The 22850-nt window shown below is 48.5% G+C and overlaps 1 protein-coding gene across 5 annotated transcripts in view; it reads right to left on the bottom strand.

The window, feature by feature from the left end:
* Positions 1-22850, bottom strand: part of FHOD3 (formin homology 2 domain containing 3) — a 386194-nt gene that overhangs the window by 362550 nt on the left and 794 nt on the right. The window lies entirely within an intron of this gene.

The raw sequence follows: 22850 nt of genomic DNA, 5'->3' as shown, positions 1-22850 counted from the left end.
ATTCTAGTGGGTGTGCAGTAGTATCTCTATGGTGTTAATTTATATGTCCCTGATGAATAAAGTCTGTCACTCCATATTGGAGTTCCTCTTCAAGTCTCTTAACTATTCTTCTATTAGATTGCTTTTTCTTGTTTTCATTTAGTAGGAGTAGGGGCCCTTTATATATTTTGAATACGAGTCCTTCATTGAATACATAATACATACATACATACATACAGAAAGAGAGCACATAATATCCTCTCCCATTGTGTGACTTGCCTTTGCACTTATATTGGTGTCTTTTGATGAACAGAAGATCTTAACTATCATGTACCCCAAATTATCACATTTATTCTTTTATGACTAGTGTTTTTTGTGTATTGTGTAAAAAATTTTGCCTCACATAGTGGTAAAAATATTTTCCTTTGTTATCTTCTAAGGGCTTATTGTTTTACCTTTCACTATTAGATCTATGATCCATTGGGAATTGAGTTTTAAACAGTGCAAGATGAGGGGTATACTGTATGAAATGTTTTTTTCTCCATTATGAGCCTATGATTTTTCCTCTTTCTGCCTTTTTTATATATGGACTAGAGGCCCGATGCACAAAATTCATGCAAAGGGCTCAGCCCTTGCAGCCATGGTGGCTTTCGTTGGCCCAAGGCAAACACAGCAGCTGCCTTGGCCCTCACTTCGTCCGGAAGGACGTCCAGTCTAATTAGCATATTATGCTTTTATTATTATAGATACCTAAATGAGGACCACAGCAAATGAGCAAGAAGCGGCTGGTCAGGGAATGGTGGGATGGAAAGCAGGCTGTGACTATCACATTGAGAATATCGAATTACTTAGGCATTTGCTCATAGGATCCAAGCAAATGCCTCTAACCAGACCACCTCTCTGCTCTCAACACAGATCAACACAGTTCTCTCATGGGCACCATTTGCCCGGGCCCCAGAGGTGGGGAGCTGGCAGCAGCAAGCAAAGCAAATGGAAAGGAAAATTTAGACCACAAAGCGCTACAATGGAGCACAACGTCAAATTCCTCCACTTAACACTATGGCAAAGAAGACACTTTACAAAAAAAAAGAAAAGAAAGGAAGGAAGGAAGGAAGGAAGGAAGGAAGGAAGGAAGGAAGGAAGGAAGAAAGAAAGAAAGAAAGAAAGAAAGAAAGAAAGAAAGAAAGAAAGAAAGAAAGAAAGAAAGAAAGAAAGACTGCACTGGATCAGATGATCTGTGAGGCAAGATTGCAGATAATGAGAAGACTTCAAATAACACGTTTTTATTACTCACAAAATGCAGACCTTGGCGGCTTGGGGATCACAGCCCCAGGCATATCAGGATGCCTCTGCCCATCCCTGCTAGCACCCCGTTTCGTGGGGTCAGGCAAAGGGAAGCGCTTGCTCCCAGAAACAGAAGACAGGCCTTTGCTGCTGGCCTCAGTGACCGCTTCCTGGCCTCCAGCACCTGGAGCAGCCCCCAGCTCGCCTGCCCTCCACACAGCCCGGTGTCCCCTCGGAATGAGGAGAGACCCAGCAGCTCTCACAGGGGAGTATTTCTCCCCAGATAGTTTCACCCCTCAATCATAATACTTATTACACAAGAACAGAATTGCTCGTTTAACTGTCCTTTTAGATTTTGAGTAAGTGGCAGGCATGTACTGCCTAATATCTCCCTGGATATTCAATCCGAGTCTGACACTCAAAATACTTTGGTTGCATTTCTCCATTTGCTTGAAAGCCTTGGAACTTGACCCCAGGTCTGCTGATCATCAAGACTCATTATGGATAAACCCAACCCTGGTTCCAAAGGCCAGAACCCGGGCCTGGCATCCCAGGCCCTTCATCATCTGGCCTCTACTCATCTCACGCTCCCCCTCTCCAACCTCCAGCCCACTCTCCCCTTTCACACCCCCCACACTCACCTCCTCTTTCCAGGCTCAACAACATCTGACCTCCTGGAGGCCACCCCTGGCTGCATCGGTCTGACTCCCACCGGGGAAGGGACCCAGTCAGGGAACCCCAACCCAGCAATAACGCACAGAAGAGAAGCAGCTGCAGCAGGACGCCTCCGTCCTCCGAGGGAGCCACGCTTCCCAGATGTAATTTCATCGAAGGCTAGAAACCACCCTCTGAGGTGGTTGCTGTTTTATGGATGCAGAAACTGAAGCTCAGAGAGATTGATAGCATGTCTGTGGGATCCAAAGCCTGTGCTCTACACCGTTATACTGCACTAACCAGAAAGCCAAAGGAGCACCCACAGGAGCACCCACGTGAACAGGAAGGAGGAGTGGGGACAGTGGCAGCACTCAGCAGGCACATCTAGCACTTACCAGGCAGCAGTACTAGTAAGTGCTAGTGGGTGAACGAGAGAGTTAATGCCAGAGCAGACTGTTTAAGATGAGCCAGGAGAAGGGGGCAGGGGCTGGGGAGAGGGTAGGAGTACAGAGGAAGGGACAAAGAAAAGGCAGAAGCAAAGGCAAAAAAGCATGAAGCCAGCCCTGGCTGGTGTGGCTTAGTTGGTTGAGCATCTTCTCATGCACTGGGAGGTCACCAGTTCAATTCCCGGTCAGGGCACATGCCCAGATTACGGGCTCTATACCCAGTAAGGGGCATGCAGGAGGCAGCCAATCAATGTTTTTCTCTCTCATCACTGTTTCACTCTCTCTCTCCCTCTTTCTCTTCCTCTAAAATCAATAAAAAATAAAAGCATGAAGCCCTAGCCAGCTTGGCTTAATGGATAGAGCATTGGCCTGTGGACTAAAGGGTTCCGTGTTTGATTCCGGTCAAGGGCATGTACCTTGGTTGCAGGCTCCTCCCCGGCCTGAGCCCTAGTTGGGGCTTGTGTAGGAGGCAACCAACTGAAGTGTTTCTCTCACATCGATGTTTCTCTCTGTCTTTCCCTCTCTCTTGCATTCTCCCTAAAACTCAATGGAAAAATATCCTTGGGTGAGGATTAACAAAAAATAAAAATAAAACGAAAGCATGAAGCAGCAAGAAATGTGAGAAACCAAGGCAGCCAGGTTGCTGAAGTATAAAACATGAGACAGAGAAGGGACAAGACTGGACAGAGGGGACCCTGCCAGGTCACTGGAGGCCGAGATGCCTTGTGAGGACACACAGGCCTCCAGGCATTGATGACCAGCAGGAACAGGAGAGAGTGGCAGTTGGACCCCTATGTTCCAACTCAATGTGCCCAACACCGAACCCTCCAACTCCCCATGCAACCTGCTTCCTTAAATGCAGCACAGCCTCTCGAGGGGCGCCGATCCTCGCCCACATGCGCGAGTGGGCTAAGCCTGGTTCTGGGTGTGCACGGGCTAAGCCTGTCTCTGCCCCTCACAGGTTCCTCCCGCTTTGGTAAACGCTAGTGGCCAAACACTGCCCAGAATAATGCAATTTACACTGTTGAGACTTTGCCGAGCTGCAAATGTTAATTTAATGGAACTGGTATCCTCCGCTTCAGGGACCAGGCAGGCAAGGAACTTTTGCAAAAAATGAAAGCAAGAGCGTCGGGGAAGAAAAGAGGCTTAAAGACACCAGAGCCCTGAGACACAAAGAGCCCTCGGCCCCTCCTCCGCCTGCCCGCTCCTCAGCCTGGGATTAGCTCTCGTCTCATTCAAGCCTGTCTCACCCGTGGCCCAGCGTGCGCAGCCTCAGCAAGCAGACAGCTGCCACGTCGGGGCCTGGCAGGTGGTAATATCAGGGGGCCGCGCACCAAGGAGGAGACCAGGACACACACACCAAGTTTCCAAAAGTCGGGGTGACGGCAGGCGTGACGGGGGACTTCCCCAGCTGAGCCCGGCCGGTGTTCGCTGGGACATCACAGACCAGGGGCCTCTCTCCAGGCCAGGCGCGAGGCAGGAACTAACGAGGTGCACATGTGAGCATGGACAGGCTCCGGGCCTTCACCTAAGTCCTCCCTCGCTGCTGACGCGAGGCTGAGCCTTTAACCAAAGGGCTGTTCACAAATTCTAAGGTTACAAGCAAAGTTCAAAATCTCAGGATGCGCCGGGGCCCCCACATCCCCCTGCAGGAGCTCCACTTTCCTGTAAGCGAACCTGTGGAAGCTTCTGCACACTAGTGAACGAGAGCTCAGAGGGAGCGACATTTCAGAGGGGAAGACTGGTCACAGGCGGCAGGAGCTGGAATATAAAGCATTTGAGAGGCCAAGGAGATGGGCAGAGACCAGGAGAGAGAGAGAGAGAGAGAGAGAGAGAGAGAGAGAGAGAGAGAGACTGACTTTGCAGGGAGGCAGGTAAGAGACACTGTCTTAAACTTCTCTCCACAAACTATAGGGTCTAATGAAACTCAACTAAATACAGGCCAGTCACAATGCCCGCATCAGCGCAGTCCGCAGCTCGCACACAGCGGCGTGCCAAAGTTCACTAGGACTTGGTTGTCTGCGTCGGGAACTCTGAATGCATTTTTCACAGAAATAACGTGACACCTGTGGTTAGAGCATCGGGCCTGCGTCACCAGGGCCTGTGAGTTCTTGGCGACAAGGCCCATGCTCTACTCTTCTTGGATTTCCAAGTCCCCCACAGGGAACCTGACGAAGGGCGGGACCTCACGCCTTCATGGGGTGAGTGAAAGACTGCAGAGGCCAGGCCCGATCTCACATCCCACTTCCTACATGTGCCTAGAGACCATGGGCTGACGCTTTTACAGGTACCAGGAACAGGGAACAGAGCTGCCCCTCTTGAGCCTTGACCTAACGTCTGTACTGTGATAGCCTAAGGAACGGAAGCATCCGGATAACCCTGCAGCACAGACAGGGAGCAAAAGGTGGGCTCTGCTCATGCACTGCAGGCAGGTCTCTGGCTGGGAGTTCCGTTCAGCTGAGCATGGATGGAATGTGCACGAAGGCGTCCTCCACGAGGCCACCTGGAGGCCTGGGCAGCCTCTGGATGCTGAGCCTTCCTTTATAAAGAGAAAGTCAAACCCCTTCAAACACCAGACCTTTGATATTACAGCCTCCGAACTTAAGTACTGCGCCCCTCCCACTGCCCATGCTGCCTTCACTTTGGATCTGTTCTCAGATCTGACAGCCTTCCAGCCACATACCCCCATCCCTGCCTACTTCATCTCCATGCTCAGTGATCAAAGTGCATTTTTCATACACCAGCATTCACCAAGGTTGCTTGCTGCTTCATTTATTTATGGCATTTTGCCACCGGACAGCATTTCTGATGATCTGTGCTCCATGAGGTCTGAAAATTATTCCCACCCACCTCCGTCAGAGGCACTGTCCCTTTGTGAAGGGGAGGAATGGGGGCACAGAGTGAGTGCTGGGGGACGCCAGAGCTGAGGGCAACGAGGCTGCAGAGGGACCGGGGCTTCCCCTCGCCCTGCACAAGTCATCCACACAGGGCCTCTGAAGGCTTAAGAATAAAGAACAGCCCTAGCTGGATTGGCTCGGTGGATAGAGCATCAGCCCACGGACTGCAGGGTCCCAGGTTCGAGTCCAGCCAAGGGCAGGTATCTCTGTTGCAGGCTCTTCGTGTGTCTCCCCCTCCCTTGCACTCTCTCTGAAAATCAATGGAAAAATATCCTCAGGTAAGGATTAACAACAACAAAGACTAAAGAACAGTCAAATAAACAAATGGTGGTTTTTACATGAAGGGTCCTTTCTGTGGGCAGAGCTTTAGAAAGGACTTATACTCTGAAGTCCAAAGACTAGCGTAACAAATTCTTCTGACCCGGGGTAATGAACCTAATAACCTCCTGATAGTCAGAGAAGGGGGGTGCCAGAGAATTCTCTGCCAGGAAGCAACCTCACTTCCAGGTATTTATCCTGGAAAAATGAAAAAACTTATGTTCACACAAAATCTGCACACAAATGGGGACGGCAGAAAAGGGTGTGACACGGTGGCAAGAGACGCAGCCTCCAGATCAAATGTTTGCAGCAGCGTTATTTGTAATCACCCAAAACCAGAAACCACAAAGGCCCGTGAAGGAGTGGATGGATCAATGGACCGGTACATCCACAGAACGGAATACCACTCAGCATTTGAAAGGAATGAACCACTGATGCACGCAACAGCTTCGATGGATCTCAAGGGCATTATTCAGAGTGAAAGAAGCCAGTCTCTAAAGATTGCATACTGCATGATTCTATTTACATGGCATTCTAGAAAAAAAACAAAACTATAAGGAGAGAGAGCAGATCCCCGGTTGCCAGGGAATGTCTGACTACAAAGGGTTACCCTGGGGAATTCTTTAAGATGCTGGAATTGCTCTGTATCCTGTGGTACAGCCGGTCAGCGAATAATGTCATTTCATTCAACATTCTTTTGTTATAAGGTTGATGAGAAGAAGAAAAAATCAGTTCCCGGCTGGGACCACGGTCTATGCGGAGTTCGTGCGTTTTCTCCATGTCTGCGTGGGTTTTCTCCGGAGACTCCGGTTTCCTAAAACATCCCCAAAATGTGCAGGTTCGTTCAACTGGCATGCCTACCTTGTCGCAGTCTGAGTGTGGGGGTCAGGGGGTGCTCCCTGCCATGGAAGGGAGTCCTGTCCGAAGTGGGATCCTGCCTTGTGCCCTGAGTGGCTGGGTTCGGCTGTAGCCACGCACAACCCTGAACTGATGGAATAAGTGGGTTGGGAAAGCATTCTCTTGTTGTTATTAATCTTTCTTAAATGTATGCATAGCTCACATTTGTTTCAATGCTTACTATTAGAAGTGTCTGGGGCCTTTATTTAGAAGTTTGATGATGTTTCTGTGACCAGAAATAGCCCATATGAACCTAACTCTTGTCAATAGCCTGTGCTAACACTGGTTCACTGTACACAGTTTCACTTAAAGCTGCAGTTTCCAAGAACCTATCAACAACAGTAAGCGAGGACTTACCGTAGTGATGAGAACCTATCATGTGTTAAAACTCAGAGGTTTGTACACCAAAACGTGAATTTTACTGTATATAAATTTCTCTCTTAAAGGTTCATAAATTCTTTGACACTCCTTTCAAGAAACAAGGGTGTCTGATCCCCCCTGCCCTTGAATATGGGCCAGCCTTGGTGACCTGTGTCTCATGGGCAGCGAGAGTGGTGGTCGGGAAAGGGGATACAGCACCCCTTGGCCCGCTCTCTGGAGCCCTGAGCTGCCCTGAACATCAGGGGTCCAGTTACCCGAAACCACCTGCTAGAGGCACGCTGTGGCGAGACCACAGAGGGATGAAGAGACATCCGAGGAACTCCCGGCTATGGACAGGCACTTTCTCATATGTTACCTTGTCTATTTTTCATCCATTTCATCATTTACTGAGCACTTTCTATAGGCCAAGGACTATACATGGAGTGGGGAGGAAAGTGCTACGAGGCAACAGAATCACCAGAATGTGAGGGGGAGAAAAGGGGCCAGAGGCAGGGAGGGGTTCTTGGTTTGGGCAGCCAGCTGGATGGTGAGGTTCTCACTGAGGCAACAGGTGTCTGCAGGAAGATAAGATCCAATCTAGACAGTGTGTGCTCATCATCTGTGGACACACAAGAGGAGCTGACCAGCGGGCATCTGAAAGCTCTCAAAGCCACCCAGGAAAGGAGGTCAACTGTGAGAAGAAGGCATGGTCTCGAGAGAGGGCCTGAGGAAGGGCAGGAGGGAGCAGAAAGACCTGGAAGAAACAGAAAGGGAAGGTGAATCTCTCACCATCCAACTCAGAGCAGCACACATTCCTCAGAGGGATGGCCAAAACGGCAGGTGCTGCTATGAGATTAAATAAGATCAAGATGGGAACGTATTGCCTGGCCGGTGTGGCTCAGTGGTTGAACGTCAACCTATTAACCAGGAGGTCACAGTTTGATTCCTGGTTAGAGCACATGCCCCAGTAGCAGACTCGATCCCCTGTGTGGGCATGCAGGAGGCAGCCGATCAATGATTCTCTCTCATTGATGTTTCTACCTCTCTCTCCCTCTCCCTTCCTCTCTGAAATCAATAAAAATATTTTTTTGAAGCTGATGGAACAATATCTACTGCATTAAAGACAAGAACCTTAACACCAGAGCAGCTTCGCTGTGGGAACTGGAGCCAGAATGGAACAGGAGGGAAAGAGGGAAAACAGTGGGGCTTAGACAAGGTCTAAGACACCTGAGGATGGAGGATGATGGCCGGACCTGGGGGCCAGGGAGGAGGAGTTTTCTGGATGAAGGAGGTTTTAGCCCATCTCAATGCTAAAGGGCCTATCCCAGAGGGAAATAGCTGTTGAAGGTACAGTGGAAAGAGACCTACCACGGCCAGGAGAAGGGACACAGCTGCACCTGTCACACAGGCAGACAGGCAGGTAGGGGTGAGGCCGCATCTGAAGGTCCTGCTTTGCCTCTGCAGTCGCAGGGGTGGTAGGGGAGGGGAGGTGTGGGGAACAGAAGCTCAGCCTGCTGACGGCCATCAGGTAGCTGGGCTGGAGGCCACAGACAGATCTCTGTGACATGTGAGCGTGTGGGTTTTTTCAAAGATTTTTAAATCTGCTTTTGAGAGAGAGAGAAACATCGATGTGAGAGTGAAACATCGATCGGCTGCCTCCTGTACGCCCCCTCCTGGGGATCGAGCCCATAACCCGGGGATGTGCACTGACCAGGAAAGGAACCAGCAATCTCAGGGTGCACAGGACAATGCCCAACCCACTGAGCCACACCCGCCAGGGCTGGGATCCTTTTGTATTTTTGTCCACAACCGCCTCACAAGGGAGATGCTACTGTTCAAGGGTTGTAGGAGAGGGAGGGTGGAGTGCCCAGGCTGGGCCGGAGCTGGAGCCCACGCCATCCTGATGACCCCTGGTTTCCTTTATTTTGGCTACTGTGCTGACCCTAGCAGAGTCTGATGCCCAGCAGACACCCCATAAACACTGTGAAGGGGAGGGAAGAAGGGGAGTCCCTGGGAAGGGTCACATCTTAAGCCTCTTCCCCTGATACCTCAACTCACCAGGAAACAGCAGTGACCGGGCATGGACAGCGGAGACCCTGCGCTCCCTCCCCGCCGGGCCAGGCCCACCCACAGCTTGTCCCGGGTGCCCTTCCTCTGCACACCTTTTTCAGAGGTGACTTCTCAGTGACTGCCTTGCGTGCCTCTCTTCCCCTTTTCCCCATTTCTCTTTCCCACGCCTCTCTTGGTAAGTATTCCCTTCCCATATTCCTGTTTTTCTCTCCTCTTCCCTCCCTTTTCCTTATGTTCGGAAATTACTTTGTGCACTGACCACGGCCCGGCGTTCCAGCCCCCGAGCCCCAGTGTGTGAGTCTCCACCTTCGGACACTCTCACCTGCCCTGAGCCATCCACGCTGAGCCTGCCTCAGGGTCCCTGCTCACCTGCGCCGAAGGCCCTTCTCCTCCTCACACCCATCGCTCCCTCTATGCAGTTCACTGGCATTTTCCCACGACTGACATTTCTGTGGCCCACATCACACGGAGACAGGAGTCATATGCTGCCTCCGTGGTTACGTCACTTTTATATTTATGACTTATTTCCCCAACAAATCTTTTTTGTTGTTGTTGTTTTATTGCTTAAAATATTACAAAGAGTAGTACATATGTCTCCTTTTTTTTTCCCCTTGACCTTCCCCCAACTCATCCTGACAGGATACTTTTCATGTCCTGGGACCAGTGGCACAGATAGAAATAAAGCTTCCCACTTCGCCAAGCTCTGCTGCCCAGCCCCACAAAAATCCTCACCACGTGCTGACATCTGATATCCACGAACTCAGCTAAAATCTTCCCCGACTGTGTTCCCTCCACAAACTTCCCTGGGTGTCAGGAGCTGTTCCTCATGCTTATCTCCGACAGACTGCCACAGGAAGCCTCGCCGGAGGGGGCTGGGCCAGAGGTCGGAGGTCAGAGGTCGTGTGCCTGAGTTCTCACCGCCAGCCTTTGAGGGCGGTTGCTGCACAGCAGTCATGAAACCAACCGCTTTTCGTTTTCTCCTCTTGGCTCCGGGGCCCACACGCCCCATCGCACCCGCTCTCGGGGTTGTGAGAGGACCAGCCAGGGAACCTGTGTCCCAGGGCCTCGTAAACTGCACAGACATGCCGTGGCTCCGTTACTGGCGCGGTCTCTGATGAATCACTGTCCACAAAAATGCACCCTGTTCTGGGAACAGAAAACCACTCATACCCTTGACTATTGTTCTAGACAGGGGACCCAAGAGCTCTCCTTCCCTGGCCCCAGATGCAGGGCATTGGTGAACTTGAATGGAGGACCCCAGGGAGCCAACCTCTCCCATCTCTGGGGACTGGCCACTCAGACCGGGTCCTGCCGGGCCTGCCGGAGCCAGAGGTGTGGTGATTTAGGGGAGCTGTGACCAGGAGCCAGCCTGAGCACTCCTCGGCCTGAGGCTGGGATCTGACACGGTGACGCGGTGATACATCTCTCAAGTGAGTGCCATCCCTGAAATAAAATCTACCTGAGCCTCAGAGGTTGGCAAAGGGCTGAATGTCCCCGTGGAGACAGAAGGGCCCTGGGACTCTGCAGGCGCCACCACAGCCTCCCAGATCCACCTTCTCTTGGAATTTCCCACTCATAACAGATGCTGCTGCCACCCCGGCCTCAGGGATCTGCCTCAAACAAGCTCACAGCTGTCCTCGGCCTCCTTGTGGCTCAGCATGAGCAGGACCAGTAAACAAGGCTGAGCGGAAGGCTCAGGAACAACTGGGCAAGTGGGGACAGGTGTGCACCAGGGGGTGCTTCCCCATCTCGGGCTATAGGCCTCAAGTCTGGCCCACGGAGGACACCTCAGTACCTCCACCTAGCAGAGCCCCAGGGCATTTGCACGTCCCTCCAAGCTCAACAGGAAATGGCTTTGACAGGATGGTGGGCCTTCTCCTGCCAAACCGAGGTTTCCTGTCCGAGGGCCCAGCATGAACCCAGCACAGAAAAGGCAGAAAGGTTTTAATACATTGTTTGCAGGTAGTTTTTATCGCGCGCTAACAGGTGGCTCTACTTCTTACAGTCAACATAAAACGTATAAATACATTTCCCGCATACAATGTGTTTTAACACATTGAAGAGCTGGTTCTGCCTCACTCACCTTCAGTCTGTGGGGGAAATTATAACATCCAAATACATCTACAGATTGGGGATCTGACAAAGGTTTGCGGATATCAGCTTTCAAAGGTTAGGGGTTTGCAAGCATCATTTATATAAATACTAGAGGCTCGGTGCACGAAATTCATGCACGGGTAGGATCCTAGGCCTGGCCGGGGCCTCCCTTCCCTGGCTGCTGTCTGCCAGCTGGGGCCTCCCTTCATTCCATGTCTCCCCCTGGTGTCATAACAAGTGATAGAACTCCCGGTCGAACTCCTATGGGGACACTTTGCATATTAGCCTTTTATATATATAGATCTACTACAATTAACATTCTTGCAAATATTCATAAGTCATTTATTAGGGCTTATTATATATCACGCACTGTCCTAGGAACTCAGAACCAAAAGGTGAGTTAAAATGTACTTCTGCTACTGGGGATTCTACCTGGTCGGGGGATGTGACATGGAAGGCAATAAGAACCGATTTCACAGGTGAGAGGTGGACAGAGGGTGTACCACGTGGGTCTGGAGGAGGCCAAGAAGCCCAGCAGAGGTGACCCTGAGACGCAGCCTTGGGTTTTAATACTCTTATCAGGACACCACCTGGTGGTATTCCCAAAATTCAAATGTCACTCTCAGCTGGGTCACCAGCTGCACATAAAAGGAGGAGGTCAGACTGTGCTTCACAGCTTGGCCCTACGTTGATTTAGGGACCATCTTTCCAACCATCTCCAATGCTCAAAATGGGGGGGACCGTTCTCATCCAAGGTGAACTCTTTACCCTTCTAAGCAGCAACCAAACATCTAGGAATTCATCTTAAAGAAATAATCAGATATGAACACAAAGGTTTTTTTCTGCGAGTATATGTATTAAGCATCACCTGTATTTTTTTATTGGCAGTCACCTAAACATCGAATGGCTCATTCATGCATGCATTCAATTTAGAATTCTTTCCCTCATAGGGCATGGCACATGCGCAGACTGGGTCACCATGCTGTCCTTAAAGATGATACGCTCCAAGAATATTTAATGACTTGGGAATGTACTCAGATATAATGTCATAGTTTAATATACATAAATATTAAAATTCTGGCAAGAGGCAAAAGTGCTAAGAGTGGTTCCTCTGGGTGGTGAGGAAAGCTATTTCCGTTTCTTCTGAGTGCTTTTCATTGCCTCCAAATGCTCTCACGTCTCATTCACAACGGGAGCAGATGCTCTGTCGTATAAGGTTAGACTCCGGGCCTCCTGGCTTCCTCTCATTGGATCTAGCTTTGTTGATGGGACCATCTCCCAGCAACGTCACCCTGATTCCACACACACAACTTAAGTTCCCAGCTAAATGGAACTGCAAGTGTTGAATATGCCTTAGGGTACCAGACACATACATATCAATACACACGTTACTCAGCTTGAACAGAACAAGAACACAGCTTTTACTTCTACCTCTTCGGGCAAAAGCCAGTGTGATCCAGTAATCCCCTCTAGGCACCCTCTACAGGTCACAGGTCATTCCACTACCACACCCGGGGTCAAGGTTCCTTTGGCTTACCCATCCTAGTCCCATTCCTTTGGGCACAGTCAAGTAATTAGTTGTCCAGACCGACCTCCCTCCCCATCTGTGGGGATATGAGGATCCGCCTCTCCAAGCAAAAACCAGGGACAAATAAAGAATAAATTCTAACAAATAAAGTTTAAACATGGAAAAGGCCAGTCTTGAAGAGAGGAGGCCATCGCTCACTGTCATACATGAAGAAGCAACTAGAACGCCCTTGGCCAGAGGCCTTACAAAAGGGCTTTCTGTGTGGACATGGCTTGGATGAGGAGACCACTTGTCCTTCCTCCAACTCTAAAGTTTGTGATAATTCACTTATTCAGATACTATTTACTGTACACACACTATGAGCCAGGTGCTGTTCTAGGTTCTAAAGCTACATCAGCAAACCAAACAATCCATAAAACCAACCAACGCTGCCCTCCCTAAGCAGTTAAGGCAGTTGACCCTAAACTTTAGACCAGCGGTCCTCAAACTACGGCCCGCAGGCCACATGCAAATACAAATATTGTATTTGTTCCCGTTTTGTTTTTTTACTTCAAGATAAGATATGTGCAGTGTGCATAGGAATTTGTTCATAGTTTTTTTTAAAACTATAGTCTGGCCCTCCAACGGTCTGAGGGACAGTGAACCGGCCCCCTGTTTAAAAAGTTTGAGGACCCCTGCCTTAGAGGGCTGAGGGTGGTTTGGACTGAGGAGTGCCGTGGTCAGACTCTCCCTTTCCTCCTTATACTCGAGCATACAGGCTTATTCCTTCAGTTCACTGGATGGACTCTCTCGTCCTTGCTTCCCTTTTTCCTTTTTCCTGTTAATGGCTACATTCCAGGCCAAGGAGGGCAAGTCTGCACCCCCAGACATCAAGACGTACTGTCAACTACAATCAGTAAGACAGTGGGGTGTTAGCAGAAGAACGTGTTGCTCAATAATGCAGCAGAGGGTCCCAAAACACACCCTGGAGACTGCGGACACGATGTGGATCAGGGCAGAACTGGAGACTGTGCTCCAAGCCCTCCTTACGCCCCTGCAACTCCTCTGCTCCTCAGTCGGCCGCTTTCCCTCAAGCTGAACACAGCCGTGTGATAAAATCGGAGGGCCAGACAGAAGTCTCCCCATGATTGTTTACAAGGGTTGAAAGCCAGGTTTGCATACTTAACATTCAATTTTGTTTTCATCTAATAAAACTAGAGGGCAGGGGGCATTGTTTAAACCAGTTGTCTCAACTCCAGTACCAGGACACATGTCTTCATGGGTTGTAAGCCCATCAACTCTAAATTAATAATTATAATGAGGAAGGGTTAGAGAAGGTGAGCTCAAATCACAGATAAAACAAAACTTGTGCCCGGCCATGGTGGCTCAGTGGCTGAGTGTCAACCTATGAACCAGGAGGTCACGGTTCGATTCCCAGTCAGGGCACATGCCGGGGCTGCAGGATCAATCACTGATCATGCAGGAGGCAGCTGATCAATGATTCTCTCTCATCATTGTTTCTATCTCACTTCCCCTCTCCCTTCTGATGTCTTTGAAATCAATAAAGATATATTTAAACAACAACAACAACAAAAACTTGTGCTAATTAGAATAAACTTCTTTAGTCAAAATGATGGCCAAACTAGGCAGCCACAGTGAACGGCTCAGTGCTGTTTGTGACGGTGGCACAGTGAATGGCAGCAGCCCTGTGTGACCCTGGTTTAGCCAGAGGACCCTCCTCCTTTTCTCCTCCAAGCGCCCGCTGCTCAGCCTCCAACCTGCTATAAGCACATCAAGCCTCTCGGGAGCATCTGCCCATCAACTCATTTGCTATGAACCCCAGGCCACCTTGGGAGCTGATGAGTCAATCAGAGATGCATCGTTTTTCTCCTATTATTTTAAGAACTTCAAAATAATCTTTGGCTGGTCCCGTGACCTCTGGTTAAAGATCCTGGCCTTTCATTCGCTGCCATTACACACCAGTGCAGGGAGAGTCAGCGTTGCCAAATCAATAACAAAGAAGTCTTCTTCTGGGTGTTCTTCTTCCCCAGAATGCTAAAAATAGCTGATGAGGTGATCAACATACCAGTTTTTCTGTGTCCCCTTTGGCAAATCTAGGAGCATTGTTCTATATTGACGGCAAGATGTTTATTTCCCTTTTTTCAACATGTTCAACAACTTCGAAATTTCTTTCCCCTAACATGAAGTCCCAAACATTTCCCCTTCAAGTCCAACATTTTTTTTCCAGTCCAACATTTTAACTTTTAGGTTGCAAATCTAAGTGCTGAGGAAGAGGCATTTTTTCAAGTTGTAAATAGACACAATGTAGATTCTATCTGTCACTCTGTGCCTCTAAAAATAGATAAATTTCTGGGTATATAGATAATTTTGCTGATATGCAAATTTATGTTTTTAATGAACTATCTTCCCCCTAGTCCACAAATAGGTTAATCTGCCTATAAAAATCAAAAGTTGCCCATAATAGTAAGAAGGCTGAGCTATACAATACATTCATGTTTATAAATTTTTTATTAAATTTATTGCAGGGACATTGATTAATAAAATTATGTGGGTTTCAGGTGTACAATTCTTTAATACATCATCTGTATATTGCGTTGTATGTTCAGCACCCAAAGTCAAGTCTCTTTCTATCACCATTTATCCCCCATTTTACCCTCTTCTACCTCCCTGTACCTCCTTTCCCTCTGATAATCACCATACTGCTGTGTCTGTCTATGAGTTTTGTTTGTTTGTTGTCTGCTGAATCCCTTCGCTTTTTTCACTTAGCCCCCCAGACGCCCTCCCCTTTGACACCTGTCCATCTGTTCTCTGTATCTGAGTCTGTTTCTATTTTGCTTGTTAGTTTATTTTGTTCATCAGATTCCACATATAAGTGAAATCACATATCTTCCTCTGACTTACTTCACTTAGCATGATACAGTCCAGATCCATCCATGCTGTCACAAAAGGTAAGCGACCCTTCCTTTTAGAGCCACTTAGTATTCCACGGTGTAAATGTACCACAGCTTTCTTATCCCCTCATCTACTGACGGGCACTTGTGCTGCTTCCAAATCTTGGCTATTGTAAATAACACTGCAATGAACATAGGGGTGTGATATTATCCTAATTCCACACAACTCAGTCTGTCCCAGATTCTGCCCAGACCTCAGAAGGGCGGAGCCACCAGGAGTTGGGAGGGTGTGGCTGCCAGGAGCTGGAGAGTGGAGCTAGTGGAGCTCCTATAGGGGGAGGTGCCAGTCAGGTTCACGGGGAAACAGGGGCAATGCCCCACTCCAAAACCACACAACTAAGTTACTGGCACCTCCTGAGTCTTCCTACACCTCTACACCCTGGCCCAGGCAGCTGACTCCTTAGCAGGTCAAGAGTTCCATAGGCTGAGGCCACAGGGAGTCCAGATGGTAAGGCATTGCATTCCCCTAGGCCAGTGGTCGGCAAACTGCGGCTCACGAGCCACATGCAGCTCTTTGGCCCCTTGAGTGTGGCTCTTCCACAAAATACCGACTTCTGCACATGGGCCACGAAGTTTCAATCGCACTGCATGTGGGCACCCACACGTGGTATTTTGTAGAAGAGCCACACTCAAGGGGCCAAAGAGCCGCATGTAGCTCGCGAGCCGCAGTTTGCCGACCACTGCCCTAGGCTGAGTACTCCACTCAAGAAAGATGGTATCTGTGGTTTGGGAGAAAAACTCAGCACAGGTATTGTGGTGGCTGTCCCTTCAGCTCTCTCCCAGAGCCATGAACCCCAGTTTCTCCTCATGCTACCCTAATCCTATCCACTATCCATCCTCCCTCCACCAAAGGCCAGGGTAAGTGGCTACAAATGAGGATTGTGCCTTGGCCCTTTAAGAGGGTGCCTGTGTCCCTAGCCAACTTCCATTTCTCCCTGAGGGACAGAATCCATCTGATTTTCACAGCCAGGGGTTATGTGGGCGCCTCTGCCCGATCTGGTGCTCTGGGTTGGAGAGCCTGGAATGTGATTGAGATCCCAGGCGGGACCTTTGCAGCTGAGACATCCCTTTGGAAGCTCAGCCGCTGCTCGTGGGAGCTGGGCCAGCCCTTTTCGTGTCTCCACCATTCCTACCAGTCTTGATGTGGCTTCTTCTGTAAACCCTTGGTTATAAGACTTCGGTTCAGCTAGTCTTCAGTTGGTTATTCAGGTTGATTGCTCTTCATTTTGGTTGCAATTCCAGTTTGGTCCTGGGAGGTGGTGAGTGTCACATCCACTTACTCTGCCGCCATCTTGGGTCTCCTTCATAACCAATTTACATTTTTAGATGCATTACAATGCCACTGCATTTGGAGATGCTCGCCTGGGCCCACTGAAGAGGGAGGAAGACAGGCTGAGCAGGAATCAGCAAGATCCTAGTGTGGCCTTGGGAGCATGTCAGAGGCTCCAACAGCCACTGGGAAACTTTGGCACTGAATGCCATTATGTCACTATCACCAATTACAGTCCTAGCAGCATGTCCGGTTACTGATAAAAATGTAAGGGCATCCACTGAAGCTCCATGTATAATACTCCTACCTTAACACTTTCTTTACCAAACTAACAGTTTATGTAACTGCTGATTGCTGACTTCATCATCGAATTGGCTGAGCCTAGAAAGATACCCTGGGCATTACAAAACTGATGTTCTGTGCTTGTTTTTCAAAGATCCTAAGGAGAATATGACCATCGGGGTTGGGAGAGAAATATCAGTGGGAACACAACAAAAAATGTGCTGGTGATTGGCCATCTCACCTGCAGGAAACAGTGACACTCAGTGAAAGGGCTGTGATCCCAAGGAGACACTGGAACACGTAATCCAGCTTTTAAGCATGTATTTTAAAAATGTTCAACATGTGCAGAAGTATAGAAAATAGTATAATGACTTCCCTCCCACATACCAATCACCCGGCTTTAACTCATGATCTATCTTATTCTATCTACACACTCACCCACCCACTTGCCTCTTATCCAGCCCTATTTTGAAACAAATTCCAGACACCACATAATTTCATCTGCAAATATTTCAATATGTATCTCTGCCAGATACAAACTTTTCTTTAAATATCCCAATACTACTATCATACTTTCATAAGTGATTTTATCTTATTAATTTAACTTTAGTAACCTTTAATATCAAAGAGTCACTATTCAATCTTCCCCTATGATCTCACATATCTATTTATAGCAGGTTTGATTGAATCAGTATCCAATTAGAGCCACACATTGCAATTGATCGCTTAAGTCTCTTTTAATCTAAAGTTTCCTTCCATTTCTTTTTTTCTTTGCAATTTTTTTGTTTTAAAAAAAAAACACCCATAATTTCCCACAATCTGGATTTTGCTGATTACATCTCGGTGGTGAGGCTTAACATTCATTGTAACTTAATGTCCCCCATTCTTTCTTACTTAGTTCAGAACAAGGCACAGAAACAGTTCCCAATAAAATGGCTTTTAAAAAAAGAAAAGAAAAGGAAAACAAAATAAAACAAAAAGCAGTCTGGTTGTCTCTGTAAAAGAGCAGATGCTGACAAACCCAGGATTCTGAAAACGTCCCACAAAAGTGGAACCAGCTACACCGATCAGAAAGCCAAATTTATTTATTTATTTATACTTTACATTCAATATAGAAAGCCAGATTTCAATCAAGGACATTCCTGAGGCAGCCACAGCCAGCGGAGGCATCATCCGGAGACGAGGTGTGGAGGCTGCCAAGAGCGGTGACTGTCTTCCCTCTGAGGACAGAGTTCCCACATGTTCCCGGTTCATCTTCAGAAAGAAATGAACCCCGGAGGACCGAGGACCAAGGAGGCTGGGGGAGGGGTGTTCCTGAGTTGGCCTCGGCATGTTAATCAGTTTTAAATCTGCCACCATTAAGAACTAGCATTTCAGAGTCTGGAGGGGGAGGGCAAAGGCAGTCCTGCTGTTTTCCAGGACACAGGTTGGACTATGAGGACAAAAGGCACAGCCTCGCAGAGCCTCAACGCTGGAAAGACTTACCAGAGCCCGACCACTGAAGTCCCAGCCCTGTGACAGGCAGCCTCCATGGAAGGGGAACGCAGCCTGCCCCCTCCACACGCCTCCTGCACAGAGAGCTTGGGCTCTGCTGGTTTTCTAATAATGGGACACAGTTGGCTACAGGCTTTGGAGTAAAAAAAGACTCAAACTTAAATCCCAGCTCCTTCACTTAAAAGCAGCGTGGCTTCAGAAAACCTGCCTAGCCCCCCAATGTCTCAGTTTCCTCATCTGGTAACTGGGGATACCATTGTCTGTCTGCTAGGGCTGTTAGGAGAATAAATGAAGCTATGCATGGAGGCCTACAGCACAAACTCATTATATGTTAGCCCTTTCCCCGCAAAGGCTTCTACCAGTCTATTCCAACCCAGATCCTTTTGGGGAGCCATGAGGGCACCTGCTGGACGTCTGCAGGGGCTACTGATGCGGCCTGTGGCCGCCCGTGAAGCAAAGCCAACTGACCCATAAAGGGTTCAATCCCATGATCCTGATGGCAACAGCGCAGCTCCAACCAACTAAGCTAATTGCAGCCGAGCCAGAGTCATCCCAGCTTGCACAGAGATGCCCTAAGGCAGCAGTCCATACAACATTCTTAAACACTTGTGTCCTAAGATGCTATGTGACACACCGCACTTGCCAACTTAACTAATGATCTCATCTTTTAAAAATCTTAATGTAATGTAGCAAACAGATGTGTCACTTAAGAGGATTAGGATGGAAATTCATTAGAGCCATAATACCAGTGGATTTGTGTTCTAAAACTAACCCTGATCAATCAACTTAGCGCACACTCCACCATTGCACTCCCCAGGAGCACGCTGGAGATCTGGACAGCCAGTCTTCACCCTCAGGGAAGTTATCTGAGAACAGGGGAGACGGTGAGAACCCCCACGTTGCAAGAGCCTGACCTAAATGACCTCTAACCCACACTGCTCAGACTGCAGTGTGCACAGGAATCACCAAGGCATCTTGGGAAAACACACGTTCTGATTCAGCAGGGGAGGAGGGAGGCCTGAGGGCATTTCTATTAAGAGCCCAGGTGATGCCCGGCCCAGACTTGGATCACCAAGGCTCTAATCCTCACTGCGATCAGCTGTGCTCCAGTGGGACCGACCAGGCAGCAAGGTAACCACAGAGACAAAGAAACGAACAGGGTGTGTCACGGCGAATCCAATCAGAGGATGGAACTCTGGACCGTGGACAGGCTGCTTGGACGGAGAACATTCAAGACACAAACGTGGAGTCATTAAGAGCTCAGACCTGGTGTCAAATTCCAACTCTGGAACTTCCCACTCCCGTGATCAGGTGACTTGCTTCTGCTCTGGTCCCTTCAGCTGTGAGATGTAACAGTACCAGCACCTGACCCCCCGGGAGGCCGTGGGCTTGAGGAGACAAAGCGAGTCTAGACAAAATAGTTACTATTCTCCACTTTCTAGTCCACAGCAGACACCACCACATTTCCTGAACTAAATTACTAAGTCATACTTGCCATTTTGACACGAGCTAATTATCATTTTCTTCGTTAAAATATTCTACACTTGCAGTTTCGTCTATCAAAAAGAAACATAAATCCTTACAGCCTTAACCTTCAGGTCAATCAATCCAAACACATTTAAGCTTTGAAAGGTCTGATTCTATTCTACTACATAGTTTTTTTTCTACATTAAAAGTCCTGTAATTACAATTTTTTTCTTTTAAAACACTACACCAAAAATAAACACCTGTTTATACAGCATTTGAAAACAAAAGGCCACACACCTCGTCCGGTCAAAACATATAACTACCAAAATGAACATCTCCCGGGTGAGAGTACAGCACCAGTTTTGACCTTTTCATCAAACTAATTGTTTATTTAATCACCTCCCCTGGAACTACTATAAAAAGCTGGGGGTTCCTTTTTTCCAAAATAGCAGCTTGAAAACAGAAAAGATATAGCATAATAAGTGTGATGTATTGTTTTTGTCTGAGACGGTGGTTTAGTTACATGAACAGTTCACTTCTAGTGGAGTCAGCAGACATGAGCTAAATAAATATGTCATCAGGCTAAGAAAAGGTACCTGGACTCAAGTTTCGGCTGGGGAGGACCTGAGAGGTCTTGCAGTTCAAAGGTTCCCAGCACAGAGAACCCCAAGGGAACGTTACAAATTAGGACCCTCTGCTGGGCCTTCCAGGAGCGGGTTACACAGGTGTGTTCATTTAGTGAAAATTCCTACAGCTGCTCATTTATGCCCAACACACTTGCCTGTTTGTTCACACGGGATGAACGCACAGGATGGCTGAGAACACCGAGAGTGTCCACATGTTCCACAGTCACGCTTCTCCCGTCTCTCCACCACCCAGAATGCCCCCCAGGAGCTCCTCCTCTTGCCAGGCTGGGCTCCCTGGGAAGCCTTATCCATGGCAGTGGTTTGGAGTGACAGCTTGTCTACTCTCCTTTAACTAATTTACGGGAGGCTGGATAACTGTTTACTCCCACCTCTGACTGTGAACTCGACCAGGCAGGAATTCTACCTCAAGGCTCTTACTCATGCTTGTAACATTCATCTACCCCAGGCCAAAAAGCACCTAGCACAGGAAGGTGATTTGGTGAACTCCCCAAGTTAATGGAACAAAAGCCCCAGGCACGGTGTGGGTTCTTCCCACAGCCACCCAGCTGGTCCAGGTTGCAGAACAGCACTGGGGTTTGAAGTCACACAGGCCTGAATCTCTCAGCTCCCTACGCCTAAAGGAGAAACCAGGTTACTTAATACTCTCTGCCTCGGTTTCCTCATCTGTAAAATGGGGATATAAAAGTCTCCACATTCACCGGGTTGTGTGTTATGAAATGAGATCATGCACTGACATCCCTGGCAGAGCCCGCACCTACATGCCAGTGCGAAAAATGTGTTAGCTCTTCTTATCACAGGTGGATCATCCCATTTTAAGACTCCCTGTTGGAAATTAACCAACATTTTAAAAGATGAAAGTGCACCTAGGCATATAAATGCCCTAAATTCTGCTTTACAGAACTCTGGCTAACAGCATCAGCCACTCAGTCAGCTTGAGATGCAAAACACAAATGCCAAACATCAGAATACACTGCAGCCGTCTTGGGGGCAAAAGACTCTAAGAGGAAAGCTGGCTGGCCCCCAAGACAGGGGGTCAAGGGTCTCTGTGGGATATCTTTTGGTTTTGTTTACTCCACAAGGGTCACCTCAGAGAGTTCTGAGAGCCAGTCAATGGCTGTGCTGTGGCTTCTGTGGGGTGGGGGCCAGGGGAGAGTAACGCTGGACTCCTCCTACCACAGCAGGAACTCTGAGTCAAGACTACGGGGCTATTCCATGCAACCATAAGAAGGTATTTCGGCTTCCCACTTGAAAGGTCAACCATGTATATAGGGTTTGAAATCCAAGGAAACCACTTCAAGGTCATTGGGCCACAATTATGTCTTCTGCGGTTTCCACAAAAGATCACTGTAATCAGAGACCATAATGAATGGCATATCATAATGCTGAAGAAGCCCTTCGAAAACTTTTAGCTGAATCCACTGACTGAGAAGAACCAACTAATTTACAAGAGTGACTCTGATAAGCTGAATCCACAATACGTCATTCTCTCGTCCATCTCCCCATCCAACCTGCTTTTATGGCCAGAGAGGTTCCCAGGAATGGTGACTGGACCCATCCTGCAACCATACAGGGAGAATGAGCTAGAACTGCCCCATTCCTCACTCCTGAAGACCCGTTGGATGAAGTCGTAGAGGGAAGCACTGCTAGGCTACCAATAGAGGGAGAATAACGTCACTGCTGCGGGTCACCAGTTTCCACGCACAACCGCCCCCTCTGCTTCCAAGGCAGGTGAACATCATACAGAAATCTAAAGAATTTTTTTAAATCAATTTTGCTCTTTTTTTATTTTTTTGTATCACGGGTATATCTCTTCCAAATATTTATCAATGTTGATCCTCAAAGAATAAATCATCTCCAAGCTTTGATATGGATTCTAAGCAAAAAAAAAAAAAACACCGGGGAAGTAATTCTTCAAGCTGCAGTCACGCTGTTTAAGGGGGAGGAAGGGTTCTCCTGGCTAACTAAATGGTTAGCTTTCACTGCTCCCCTCTTGGCAACACACACTTTGCAAGACGCCTGTCCTCCTGCAAAGGGTTAAAAAGAAAACTCCTTCGGGTGGACTGAGAAGCCATTCTTCCCAGGGGACACTCATTTCGGCTGCGGCTGCAAGGCTCCGGCTTTGTGCGCGCGCCGCCTCTGCGCGCCCCCGCCCCTCGCCCCACAGCCACTGCTCCTCCGAGGTTCCCAGGGCCACCTGCTTCTCCTAAGAAAA

This window comes from Myotis yumanensis, unplaced genomic scaffold (genome assembly GCF_028538775.1).
Source record: "Myotis yumanensis isolate MYYU_CA2020_CCGP unplaced genomic scaffold, mMyoYum1.0.hap1 SCAF_7, whole genome shotgun sequence".
NCBI lineage: Eukaryota > Metazoa > Chordata > Mammalia > Chiroptera > Vespertilionidae > Myotis > Myotis yumanensis.
This window is presented reverse-complemented; position numbering and strand designations above follow the sequence as displayed.